Source organism: Xenopus laevis, chromosome 3L (genome assembly GCF_017654675.1).
Source record: "Xenopus laevis strain J_2021 chromosome 3L, Xenopus_laevis_v10.1, whole genome shotgun sequence".
Lineage (NCBI taxonomy): Eukaryota > Metazoa > Chordata > Amphibia > Anura > Pipidae > Xenopus > Xenopus laevis.
In genome coordinates, this window is record NC_054375.1 from 88,935,015 (window position 1) to 88,950,294 (window position 15,280).

Genomic DNA, 15,280 nt, shown 5'->3' on the forward strand with positions numbered 1-15,280 from the left:
ACGTGCAATCAAGATTATTAATTTGTTTAGCTGTCTTATGCAGTCTTATTTTAGCAACTGCTGACATTTAAGTGAGGCTTAGTACTTGAAATGTATTCTGGTGTTAATTAAGCAGTACTGGAAAAATTGCCACCTCGGAATAAAAGTGTGAAAGTTTCACATGTAGCAAAACTATATTAAACTAAATCTAATGGACACTGTTATTTAATTTACACAGACAAAATACCCTTTACGTGATTGGTTTTTATTTCAATTACAATAACAAATCAATGTAAATAAGCCATGTTTAACAAAGACTACTACTTAATTTTTATTCATTATAGAATCAATAAGGGAAACTAAATATCTTAAATTATCATTGTTTTTAGAAAATCCTAGAATAAAAAAAAAAGTTTATTATTTCAGGTAATTATTTTACAAAATAATAATAATTTAACAAATGGTTTACAAACTCAATCTCTTTGGAAAAAAATGTGCTGAGCTGCTGTAAATTATGGACGAATTTATAGCAGTTCTAAAGGCATGTCCTGTGTATATCATGACAGACATTTCCTTAAAATGTGGACTATTTTTTAAAAGTATTTATATTCACATTGACCCATGGGAAGAAAAATAACAACACTGTCCTAGTTTTCCTCAGTATTTTTATTGCCTTTAAGCTGCAATGCCTTATTCCTATAACAACTAATAGCAATCTAATGTATCCTTTGTATAATCACTCCTTAATACAGATATACATTTTAAACCCATATTTCTAAAACAATAGTATGTAAAATGTATAATTGCGTAATCATTTACATAACACATCTATCATTTCGTTACTTATATTACTGAAGATGTTATGCCGTACAACAAAGTAGTTAACTTCTTAATACTTATATCCAATAACATTATGATTTATCAAGAATATTGATAACCCTTTTATAAAATATTCTTGCCAGATCACTGCTACTGTAATATTTTGCGTGAATCCATTTCCATTACCATTAGGGAGTGTGTCCCTTATTGCCAAACAAGTTCTGTTTTTACTAGGATGTTTTTGGAGCAGCTGCTGTAGAAACAGCGGTTGTAAAGGGGCCTTCCATCTCTTAAATATATTTTTGGGTTGTCACAGAGTGTACATTGTTTTCTAAACTGTATTAATTGAAATACATTTCTTTATACAAAGAAAAATAATCATATTGGTTAAGGTGAGAAGGGCTAAAAGGCTAACTATGTATCTACTGTAACTATATATCTAGAACTGATATTTTAATAGCACGGATACAGCCTAATATTTCATTGCTTTCCGAGTCCTACTCCCATAGAAGCCTGACATAATTAGGAGGATTACATTTCTTTCCATATACACACACATAGGGGGCATTTATCAAGGTCCTAATTGATCTCAATATCGACTGCTACAAACTCTGATCTAACCTGCTCCGGTTTTTAACGCTTATTTATTATTACAATTTCCCGAAAATTTACTTTGTGGCAAAAGCTCAGATTTTCATGATTTTTTTGTAAATTTTCTCCTGAAATCTCAGAGTTTTCACCCGAGAGCTCCGAAAACATTGTGAAATTGCCCGAAACCCCCAACACAATCAAAAATCAATGGGTCTGTTCCCATTGACTTTTATGCAACCTCGACAGGTTTGAGATGCCGTGTTTTTATATTCAGGCTTTTTAGCTCTCTGGTTTTAATAAATTCCGAAAAATTTGTGATTTTTTTAAAAGACCGATTTTATAAAAAAAATCACGAGTTTTTCGGATTTCGGGAATTTCGGGTATTCAGAGCTTAGTAAATAACCCGATAGAGTACAGCCAATCTGCACACACAACTTTAAAAATCTAGTAAAATGTCTGGTAAAGGAGAACTACCCTCCTCTGGAACAGAAAACAATGAAACAGAAATCAATGGGGTTGTCCTATCAATTACTTAAGTCCATCATTCTCCCACAATAAGGGTGTTATTATTTTAAAGGTCGAGTTGTGTTTTCCACAAAAATTTCGAGTTTTCAAGGGTATTTATTTGTTCCTGAAAAATTTGAGTTTTTCAAGGGCAATTTCACTAAAAACTCGAATTTTTGAGGATAACAAAAACTAGAATTTTTCGAGACTTATTATGCCACAAAGCTGCAAAAAGCCAGAATCCGAAACTACACCAGCTAAAACCTTTTTTATATACGAGTGTAGGTGTGTGTATATATATATATATATATATATATATATATATATATATATATATATATATATATATATATATATATATATATAAGAAATGGAGATCGCACTCGCAGGTCTTAAGTGTAGAAAATAGCTTTTTATTGTGGACAATCGCTGACGTTACGGCTGAAACGTCAGCGATTGTCCACAATAAAAAGCTATTTACTACACTTAAGACCTGCGAGTGCGATCTCCATTTCTACTATTGATTCTCCTGAACGACGACTGCACCCAGGCACAGATTACTTCAATATCATGAGTGCCGGTTCCCTACTCTATATATATAACAATAAAATGTTTTAAAGATGCATTCTGCTTTGTTTTCTACTTGGTTTTATATATATATATATATATATATATATATATATATATATATAAAACCAAGTAGAAAACAAAGCAGAGTGCATCTTTAAAACATTTTATTGTTAACCAACCTATAAATACAGACATTTAGAGAGTAATAATTAGGCAGTGGCACTGACATTTAAATATATGTAATCTTTTGGGAATATCTTGGTTGCCTATTTATATAAAGCACCTGCTTACTGTCTCTTTGCTGAAAACATAAGATGCCTTTACTTAATTGCACAGTTGCACAATGGTTGTAACATGCATTTTTGAAATAATAATAGTAATTGTGTAAATCTGTACATCTAACTTAATTAGCACATGTAATCTACAGAAAGAGAAACAAAGATGCTGAGATAAAAATAATGCAATTAAGTATAATGAGCAGAAGAGAAGTATGCATAGCTGTACTATGTGTGATAGTTTCTTCTAAGATCTTGTTTATGCTGAAAGGGAGGTATGCTTTTATGAAAAAGATTTTATAGGTCTTTGGGTTGGATCCAGTATAGGAAATAATCAGCTACAGGGGCAACCAATAAGATACAGATAGCCACAGGGTTTCTAGCGACAGGAACAGGAGAACCATGAATAACAAGGGACAAAGAGAGCATAGGAAAGTTGAATCTGATAAAGCAAAAAAAACAGAGGCACAGAAAAGATACAGTCAGAAGAATAAATGTTCAAACATCAAGATATGCAATATGTGATTAATGCTAAAGACCTAGGGATATAAGCAATAATCTGGAGCAAATAATAATATTCATGATAATAACAAACAGTTATTATTACAGAGAAATTGAAAGCTTAGCCTTATCTGACTCCAAGAGATTCATGAAGCAGGTTTTTTTTTTTATTTCTTTTGACAGTGAGGGTGGCCCAGTAAAATCCAAGATGAAAAATACAGGGTCCAGCTGAGGATTCAAACAATTAGAACCATTATACTGAAAAGTTGAAGTTAGCAAAAGAAATGACCTAGATATGAAACATAGAAATTCCCAGGGGTTCTAGATACTCCAACAGGAGAACCATGAAAAGTCTCAAAGAGGGCAAGAAATCTGTGGCAAGCTAAAGCTAAAATACACTTGAAAAATATACAGTATAGAATAAATGTTTTGAATGTATAATTATGGTTAAAAGGGTGACTAGCTTTTAAGTTAACTTTTACTATGTTCTAAGAAACTTTTCAATTGTACTTCATTTTTTCTAGTTTTTAAATTATTTGCCTTTACCTTCTTCTGACTATTTTGAGCTTTCAAATGAGGGTCACCAACACCATCTAAAAAGCAAATGCTCTGTTAGGCTACAAATTTGTTGTTATAGCTACTTTTCATTACTCTGGTTTTTACTTGGGCCTATTCATAATATTGTCTCTCATTCAAATCAATGCACGGTTGGTAGGGTAATTCAACCAAATTGCTGAAATTGCAAACTGCTGAATAAAAAGCTAAATAACTCAAAAACCACAAATAAGCGTTCAAGTGTCAAGACACTTTAGAGATGTCAACCACAATCAACCACAGTTAAAATGGATGAGATTAGAAGTTATTGACCCCCGCCGGCGTCTGTTTTTTTGGATGCCGGCGCAATTTCGCCGGTGAAAAATTTTTTTCGCTGGCGTCAAAAACGAGATGCCGGCGCCGTTTCGAAAATTTTTCGCAGTTATGCAAATTTTTCGGAGAAGCAAAACGCCCCAAATTTGCCCATCACTATTTATTATAGATAATGTATTCAGCGTTATTCCCAATATAGAGTTATTTAGTGTATTTTGTACTTTGCTTTATGAATTATTGTACTGTATGTACGCTTTAGGTCAAAAGTTTATCTCCACACTACAAAAGACAACTGCACATTATTATGTTTATTAACTAGTCCTGAGTCCAATGTTAAGTATATTTAAAGAGAAAAATCAATTTTCCATAAATGAAAATGACATTGTTACTATAAATAGCATTATATATTGCAAATAGCTTTAGTATACATACCATTAGATTAATCTTTATACTAGTTTAAAGTATGAGAGCTGGAAAAACACCATCTTTGTCATCTGTATGCGCTGAAATGCATGCATGTGAGTTGTTGTAGAAAGACAATACAAGACCTAATCAAAGCTACAGCTTCAAGAAGAGACAGTTCAGAGGGAGTAGATGTATTTCCTGCAGCAGGCGAATAAAATAATATGTGATATTAACAAGCAAGCAGAACAGCAAGTGATCACCATCTACCATATATTCAGTCACCAATTTGCAGGAAAGAGCTTTTTAAAACAGCCCACATTAAATAATCTCTTTAGTTCCTCTGCACAAACCATTTTCCCAAGCGTGGTTTAATGTCCTGCAGAGTATTTACTTCATTAGGAATAACGCATTTTTCAGGGATGTCAGATGTGATTTTCAGAAAATTTCTTTCATTATAGTAAATGGATGTTTATTACAAAAATATGGTCCCATAAAGTCTATAAAATATTCCACCAATTGTGAATTTCCTGTTGACAGGTTTTCTTGATCTATGTTCATAAATCGTAATTCAAACAAAATGACATTAAAGTTAAAATATAATCCTGTAAAGCTATTTTCCAATTATGTGTTTAATTGTAAATTGAAGGAATATAATTGTACTTTGTGTGGTATTTTGTTGGTTTGAGGGTGTGTGTTTGTACAGTATGTGAGAGTAGAACAAGTCTGTTAGCTAGTTAGAATAGGTGTATTTCCAGCTAACCAATTGAAAGTCCACAAAAAAGAAAATTAATTTTACTTAATACTCAGAAGAACCTTCATTTATTTGCTGTTCATTTGAACTTTGCTCCAAATTCATCAGACCTACATTGATGCAAAGAGAATTAATACATATTTTATGCAAAAAGAGAATGATGTGATCCTTTTCCAATCCAAGAACTTTTGGACTCTATAGGAGAGGGCCATCTGTAATTTTGAGCTTTCTTGATATCCAGTTTCTAGATAAGAGATGCCATAGCTGCATTTTTAAAATGTTTATGTCAATCCTAATACCAGATAAGCATTTTACCAAGCAGATATTTCTGCCATATGTACTTTTTGTGCGGAATCCGAAGGTGTTAAAGAGCACAAAACCAAATTCAATCCAAATATATTGATCACCTGTTGAAGTAGAATAAAAGGCATTAAAACATCAACTGTATTGTAGCTGCGGTCTCCTTCTTGCCCGTCTGCCATTCTTACTTTCAGCTTCCACTCCACTATATGCCAGTGGCACCAGATCCAAAAGCAGAAAATAACTAGGGATGGGTGAATTTTTTCACCTTGTTTTGCCAAAAAAAATAGAGTTGTATGTCATGCGTCAAAATAAAAAGACGCGCGTCAAAAAAAATTTGCCGCAGGACAAATTTTTTTTTTGACGCCCATAAACTTTAATGGGTGTCGGCGCCAAATTTTTGGTGAAAAGAAACCGGTCAAATTTACCCATCCCTAAAAATAACTGAATAGTGGACAGTCTGCTCAAAATTCCCTAGAAGAGTATCTGCTTGCAAATTGTATATACATTTCATGTTCAAAAAATATAAGAATAGTGTAGGCATGCCTTCCAAGTGATGGCATCTTATCCTCTCAGAAAAGATCTCTGCTCAGCTTAGATTTTAGGATACTACATGCAGGCAAACCAATGTGGAAAAAATGTAAAACTAAGCAGGAGTATTATATATTCATATCAATGACAAGTTTCTACGTCAGTACACACTGTTTGTAACATTTGGAAGACAGCTCTTGTGTTGCTGCTCTGTCCCTTTAGCCTTTCCTCCATTCTTGTCTCCCTCCCATCAGACTGCCAGGCTCAGCTCTTACTTAGCACAGAGCGCTCCTCCTGTCTTACTCCCTCTCAGAGATGGCCACACTTTATTTTTGTGTTCCGTGTCAGGTCTCGCTCCCGCTGCCCATCCGCATCCACACCATTTGGCTCCCCCTCCCATGATGCCTCATCTGTCCCCTTACCCTCAGCATGGTCTCTCTCTGATCTTACTCCTCCCACCCACCATCTCAAGCTTTGCTCCCTGTTTCTCTATGTCAGCTCTGTCTGGCTCACCCCACCATAATGCCTCTCAAGTCACCCACCCTCTCACATGGTCACCCACAATCTCAAATTCCACACTACCTCCCTCTCAAGTCTCGCTCCCCCTCCCACCTTCACTCTCCAGTCATGGTTTAGGTATTCCTCCTCCAATGGCCTTTCCCCCTTCTCCGCTCTCCTTAAATGGCAGATGATGATGATGTCACCAATGGTAGGCAAGAAAAAACTGTAGATTATAATGCATAATGTACCCCCTTACTGTAATTTATAAAAAAATTAGTAGTCACCGCATATTTATGTGACCTGTGGCCCTTGTGCTTTAATACGGTCACATAACTCTTGGTGACATAATCTTTATAAATTACAGTAGGGGGTTCATTATTCACTATATAGACTATAGTGTGTGATGTGATATTATGCCACTAGTATTCTGTGTATAAATAAAGCACCAATTCTTTTAGTATTCCTTTTAAAGAATCACAGGCACCAAGGATTATTTGCAAAAATGTATTTTTGAGAGTTATAGATCGACTGCAAGAGCACGCTTGAGGTATGGGCACATGTGGCAGTGTTCTACCATTAAAAGCAGCTGGAGCAACCCCTGGTGTTGATAGGATTACATTTTTTTTATTTCCATTGTGCCTAATTAAATTAATTTGTTTACTTATTTTGCCTTTATGGTGCTACTATATTTGGTCCAGCACTTTTGCTCCTTTCCCATAGAACCTGTATCTTTGATTACTGGTCATTAAGGGGTCAATTTATCATTACACCCCCTTGTAAGGGGGTGTAAAGTGATGAAGAGTGTTATGTGTGGGAATGTTGTGTGACAAAATCTGCATGTATGTAAAATGTATACATGTTTAAGTGTGTTGGATGTAATTTCTGGGAATCACTATTAGATGGCAGCATAGTTCTCTAACTTAATTGTAGGTGTAGTTTTTACCCCGACCACCAGAGGCCACTGTGGGACATAGAGGGCTATAAAAGGAGGTGCCCCGCCCAAGGTGAGCTGTCTTGATTGAAGGGAGTGGCCAAAGCAACATCACCTGGCCGGTGAGTGGAGACATCAACGGCAGATAGGAAAAGATAGACAGTCAAGTTCTTAATTAAGCGAGCACTAGGTGCACGAGATAGTGAGGTTATTTAGTAAGGGCAGCTGTGGCCTCATCAAGGAGGAAAGTGGAATTAGTTTCCTACCGGCATTCTGTAAATAAGGGAACCAGTGCTAGTTTAGGACAAGGTAGGAAGGACGCCTGGGTTTCAGGACAGGACTTGGGTGGAAAAAGGTCCTAACCTGAAAGAGTGGAGGGGTATCACCTTGAAGGTATCGGGCCACTATTGGAGAGTGGGGGATATGGGTGTAGTATATACCGGACCACTAGTCGGTTAGGTGTAATCCAAGGTCCTAGGGCAGGTGTGCCTTCTCAGAACTGGTTCATTGAAACAATTGTAACTAGAAGCGTTTGAAGAAATAATTGCTGGAGAGAGAAAAGTGTGCCTGTTGAAATCTAATTGCTGTGATTGGTTGCTCTGGGCAACATCACCTGTTATGCTTCACTCCACGTTTTACACAGCATGATAAATAGGCCCCTAGTGTATATATTGTTAATAGTGATGGTCAAGTTTGCGCAAAATGGCGCCGGCATCCATTTTTGATGCTGGCGGCCGTTTTTGACACCGGCGTCCATTTTTTTTACACCGGCGAACATTTGCCTGCGAAAAAGCACCCGAGTCCAGCGAATTTTCGCGGCTGTTTCACGAATTTATCCACCGGCTGCAAATCGCGCAAATTCACCGCGAATTCACGCTTGGCGAATCAATTCACCCATCACTAATTGTTAATATAAATTGTTGAGGCTTGCATATACAATCAATGGTTCGTCAGTGGATACTGTTATAATGTTACATACACACCAATAGGATGGCAATATAATTAAAACATTTGTGGGTCCAAACCCACTGGATAATAATCTGATATAAATAAAACATACATACATTGTCTATCAACAAAGGGAAAGTTGGGCTGCTACAGAATCCTGGACTGTGTGACACTGTTTGACTGTGTGGCAGGATCCTGGACTGTTCCTCTTAATTGGCCCAGACTTTCTTCACCCTTGTCAAATACTGTGGAATCAGTGAGGTGCCTTTAATCCCATTGGGATGGCTAGCTGGACAACATTACCTTTTGATGCAATCAGAGATACCCCTTGGTGGATACTACCATGCTCTGCAAGTGGACTTTGCATAATGCTTGGATTGAATTATCCTTAGAGCCCCTGCTAACAAGTAGCAGAGGATGAGTATTGAATGCCCAAGAACTAGGAGGGACACTTGCCTGTAACCCATGTGCCTCTAACTCTCAAATGCCAAGTGAGCAGTGGTGGGCCTGCTGCTGATAGGTGGACATGGTGGTTGCTATACAATGCAACTGCAACATTGTACCAATGTTAGAGGTTGTCCCATTTATGCAACCCATCCACCATGATGATGATGATACAGCAGCTCAGAGACGTTGGGTGCATAGGTCTGGGAGTGATCACATGACCTCAAGTCACTAAGCACAGATTGTGTTTGTGTGTACATTGATCTGGTTTCCCTGACAAAGGTTCTAGTTAGGAACCAAAACATTGAATAAATAAATCTCACTTTGCTTATTTAATTATGTTTTGTGCAAATTCCAGAGTGGGTGCCACAAAAAAAGTAAACAAAACACTCACAGGACTTGCTTAAAAATTTAAAGATATATATGAATATATATATGAATACTGTATATATATATATATATATATATATATATATATATATATATATATATATATATATATATATATATATATATATATATATATATATAGAGTCCCACAGTGCCTGCACTCAAACCAAAAATCGAAGCCAGAGGTGCACGGTCCAAGTATAATGCATATGTAGAAAGAAGATCAGCACTCTCTGTAGTTTAGGTGAAAATTGTGTTGATTTATTAATCAAAAATCACATCTTATCCGACGTTTCGGTCCCACATCCTTGAGAAAGGTCCCCATGTGGGACCGAAACGTCGGATAAGATGTGATTTTTGATTAATAAATCAACACAATTTTCACCTAAACTACAGAGAGTGCTGATCTTCTTTCTACATATATATATATATATATATATATATATTTGCGAAAAAGAGCGACACTCACAGGTTGTTTTCAGTGTAGATAAGTTGTGCTTTATTCCACTCAACGTTTCGATCCCTCACAGGGATCTTCGTCAGGAGATTACAAACAAACAGCTTTGGATTTCGTATATATATATATATATATATATATATATATATATATATATATATATATATATATATATATATATTATATATATATATATATATATATATATATATATATATATATATATATATATATATATATATATATATATATGTGTGTGTGTGTATTCATATTCATACAGCTGAATGACTTAGGCAAGAGCTATATTTCAAATAATCTAATCTAAGACCTTATATATACTGCTGCGCACATGAACCAAAGTAGCTAACACTGTGTCTATAGATGCTGAAGATCATTTAATAAACTATACCAGTTAAAGGGCTCTGCTATAATATCAGGGAGATAGCAAAGGAAACATTACACAGTTACAGGCTCATTATACTGCATTGTTCCCACAGGCTCATATTAAAAAGGCTAGAACAAATTGTGATGGACTGTCAGGCATATGGATCTGCCATGGAGTGTTTTAAATCTGTTTTATGCTCTGTAGTAGAAGGAAGGATCTTGTCATATTTTTATCCATCATGTAGCTATTGTGTCTGTAAAAATAGAAGCTAGATTCAACCCCATTTAATGGGTAAAATTTGGTGGCAGACAGTTTATCATAATCAGTATGTGAATAATTGCTGTGCCGGGAAAATAAGAAAAGTTACAGTCCTTTTATTTTCATTTTCAATTCCAAGTGCAGAGCACAGATATGAACTATACGATTTCTTAAACTAGAACATAATGATGCCTAATTTTAGCTGTCAATTTAAACATCAAGTTCAATAACCTTGTAGGCAATTACAATTTTTGGCACTTTCCATCCAGCTGAGTGAGTGGTTTCCCGCATAGCCAATACTGCTCTGAAGTAAACCAGCATGAGATTCTGAACTAGGGAGAAACAGTTATCTTGGTAGGCATCCTAGCAAAATAGCTTAAAAATAAGAATTCAACAAGTGGTTAAACAATCATCTGAGATGCACTATCTTGTCTTTATACATTGCCTGATGGAACAAATATCTAAAAATAAAACACAGGACAAGTGTATTGATATAGAGTAAACATTTTACATTTGCCGTATACAAAGGGTTAATTCCACCTTTCAAATACATTACTTGTTGTTCCCTGCTGACAGTTAATAAAACCTTTTCTTATTCGCAGAAATCGTTATCACAAAGATGCCTCCCACATGCACAAATTGTCATAATTAAATTGGTGTAGAAATGTGTAGGTGTAGCAGAGCATTAGACATCTTTCTAAAGACTCTGCAGAGAGGCATATGATGGTATTGAAAAATTAAGCTGATTTTAGCTTCTCATTTGACCTACTAGCTGCTATCATTTACTGATTTATATATCACAATTGCCGTCACATTTTTTTTAAAGAAAGGGTAGTTTAAAGAATCCTCCGATAATGATAAATATTTAGCTGTAGTGACAGCAGTAGAAACTATTACTTCAAATCAAAGAAGTATATTTTGATCGGAAGAATTATGTGAATATCCAGATAGCAAAGTATGATAATGTTACAGCTTTATACAGTGCAGTATTGACCTCATTCTGATAAATGCTTTACATAGTACCATTAATCAATTATGATGAAGGAGTGATTTATTGTGGCAGTAATAATGGATGGAGACAGATATACAAGGTTTAATCACAACCTTTTCTACCAAGATGACTATTTTAGCATGTAAAACATTATAGTACATATATAATATATGATATTGCCCTTTGGCTTAATCATGTCACTACAGGGCCATGGCCTGGAATTGAATTACCATTTGTGGGCACATGGTACCAGCCAGTATTTTAAACATGGAGAGGACATAGTATTAGGAGCAGTTTCCCCGGTCAAGTTTCAAATTATTCCTTACTGCTTTTTAATTGTATAAGAATTGGACACTTATAGCTCTAATCACAATAATAGAGGTCATGCAGATGTCTCTTTTAAAATTTGAAGATGTCTCTTGCTATGGTTTTCATACAATAATCTGAAAAAGTCCAGGTTTTTGGGTGACATCTCAAAAAAAGTTATGTGAATCGAGCTTCAAATTCGAAAAACTCCTATGATTCAAATTGTAGTACAATTTTGTCAAGACTTTTCTCTCACTGATTTTCTACAAGATTTTTTTTTTATTTTACAACATTTCACACATGGAGTAAAACATTCAAGTCAATGGGAAAATTCAGAATTAGTCAGGCCCGTATCCTAGGCAAATGTGCAGACAGCCCTGCTATACTGATCATGCTCCAATGACAGAAGGGCAAAGTACTCTACCATGTGGTACACACAGCTTGAGAAATATGTCCACAAATATAACTGTGAAGGAGTCTGACAGATTTCTACTTCCTGAAAAGTTTATTAGATAAAGATTCTTTAACTTCAAAGAAAGACAATATATAAAGAGAATTATCCATGATTTAGCACAAATTGCTTTTACTTAGACTGGCTAATTTGGGTGACTGCATGAAAAATGGCTTCCAAATCAAAATATTCCAAAAATTTTCATAACTTAGTATGTAATAATTTCTGAGTACTGAATATTGCTAAACATGTTTCTTTAAAGTAATTCAACAACATAATCAGCCATTCCTGTAGGTAAATAATAGGCCTGCCAACACTTCTCTGCCCTGCCCCATTATACACAAAGCCTCTCACCAACCCACTATTCCAATATGAGATTTAAAGGTTTTTCTTTCTTGTATGAGTCTTTGATTCGATATTGTATTTACTGAAATGTAAGAGTTTTGCCTGTATATTTTCACAAAATCTGTGCTAGAATTTCACCATGGAAACATTTCCCTGTCATTAATACCTGCTCCTCCATATTAACCAATGGAATTGGAGCCCTCCCTGGCCCTTTCTATTCCCTTTTCTAGCTGAACTCTCCAAGCACTAAGTTAGAAAAAAACTGGGAACATGGTAACAACAACAATGTATTAACCGCAATGTAATTTCCCCTTATTTACTCCAATGTATTTCATTAAAATTTCACAGTTTTGCAAATGTTTTCATAGTTTCATGAATCTTTTTGTGAAGTGAAAAACTCCACTTTTAATCATTACTACTTAAGTTTAGAACTTAACATAACTGTTTTTAAGACAAATATTTCTTTAATATAGTTTGTAATAATTACTTCCAGGTGGAAAGAAATTGTCATGACCACATGCATTTTGCATCAGGGATTAATGATTCAGATTCATACGGTATAGATTTTCTTCATTGTTTCTGTAAAATTTGGTCATGCCACCCAGGCTCCCATAATGCCAATCTATGACACTGACAGTGGGCAGTTAGTTAAAGGAAGTGCTGTCAAATACCTTACGTTAAACTTCCCACAGATGCATGGGCACAAATGCTTACTTTCCCTTTTAAGATTTGTTAAATTACAATATACATTTGACATATGTATTTGTGAAAGTTCCAAAATGCTTTAGCAAGCATTTCTTTGAATTCTTCCAAATTTCTATTATTAGGGCAATAGATGGCAAGTTAGAAACTCACAGCTATGAAGCAAAACATCAATCTTATATTCCTCTTTATTTTCTTGGTCATCTCAAACAAATAGCTCTGTCATGTAATTTAATGAGATTTGGGCTTGATAGAATGATGTTTTGGTTAAAAAGCAAAAGCAACAAAAAATGAATAAGAATCTTAATTTACGTTTATTGAGCACTAAAATGAAATTAATATAAACCTTGATGTGTGTGAACTAAATCTGTAGCATATAAAAGTTTGTTACTTTGAAGTTTGATTATTGTTTTTAATATGCAGCAGTTATCTGAAAATAGATTACAGTTGCAATTATGTTTTTATAACACCAGTCTACTATCTTATAGCTTAAGCATTTTGTACTTTGAAAATGCTTTGTAAACATATTTCCCTAGTTAAGTTTACTGTTAAATAAATATTCTAGTAGTCTAACTTTGCCAGGAGTTTTTTTTTGAGTTGAAGCACAATTAAAAATAAATCAATAAATAAATGTACAGAGTGTTTGTTGTATACAAAGTTTTTGGCTCTTAAATCTATGTTACAAAAGGTCTAAGATCTTTATCTGTTCACCCAAATCTGTATCTGCATCTGTATCTGTTCACCCAAACTAATACATAGGGCACAACATTCCTTTAACTAATTAACTAACACATTGACTTATAAAAGTGAATTGTCTCCTTTGATTTCATAACAAAAAGCTGCTGGAATATGGTATTAAAGGAGAAAGAAAGGTGAAAACTAAGTAAGCCTTATCAAAAAGGTCCACCTAAATATACCAGTAAACCCTCAAATTAGTGCTGCTCTGAGTCCCCTGTCAAAAGAAACACTGCATTTCTTTCCTTCTATTGTGTACACATGGGCTTCTGTATCAGACTTCCTGCCTTCAGCTCAAACCTCCTTGCCCCGGGCGTGAGCATGCTCATTTTGCTGCTCTTCCCCTCCCCCCTTCTCTGCTGTAATCTGAGCCCAGAGCTATAAGTGAGCAGGGAGAGATTTAGGCAGGAACTGATGTCACACCAAGCTAATACTGCAGCTGATATCCTAAACAAACAGAGAGCTTCTAGAGCTTTTTACTCAGGTATGATAAAGCATTCTACAGAATAAATATAGCATTCTAGCTTTCACTATTGCAGCTAATCTATTAGCAATAAAATGAATTTGTAGCTTTCCTTCTCCTTTAATGCTATATGTTAAAATTTATATCACAATAATTTATTGTGATTCAGTTTCTGACTTCTGAATTGATTCCATCCTGTTCCTATAATTTCTATTAGGTTATAGATTTGATTTCTTGATACTGGCCTTAGGCTTTGCTGACATTTTACTCTCTACCCACACAAAACTCAGGTTGGTTTGCGATAATCTGTTTTTATGCCCTTGTTTGCATTTCTGTGCATTTTATATTGCATTTTTGCCTGATTCTGGCTGGCCATACATCCTCCACACCAGGTGCAAGACATCAGATAAATCTCTATAGAAATGAGTGAAAACAATGCACAAAGGAAATAGTTATTTGTTTCATTTGAATGTTTTCATTAGGAAATTGTAACTTTCGGCACCCGAAATCAGTGCTAGGCTCCCTGGTCTCGGCTCTTGCTTCTGTCTTTAACAGCCGCCTTTCAACTCGGATGGAGCCCTCAGCTAATTGGATGCCGCCAGTTCTTACTAAGAGAGGAGCAAAGCAAAAAGTTCTGGATGAGCAAAAGAGCATGATTGTTTTACCAAGGATACTGGATGGAAGACAGCACAGCTTGGAAGACAAACCAGAAAATATATCGGGGACGGGCAGACCAGGCCAGCACAAGCGGAGTAGAGAATAGTCAGACAGGCCGGGTCAGTACAGGCAGAGTTCAAGGAATGGTCAGACAGGCTTGCATCAGGATTGGAGAGTGTAGTATAGTCAGGCAGGCAAGGGTCAGCTTGGAGAGGTCAGATTA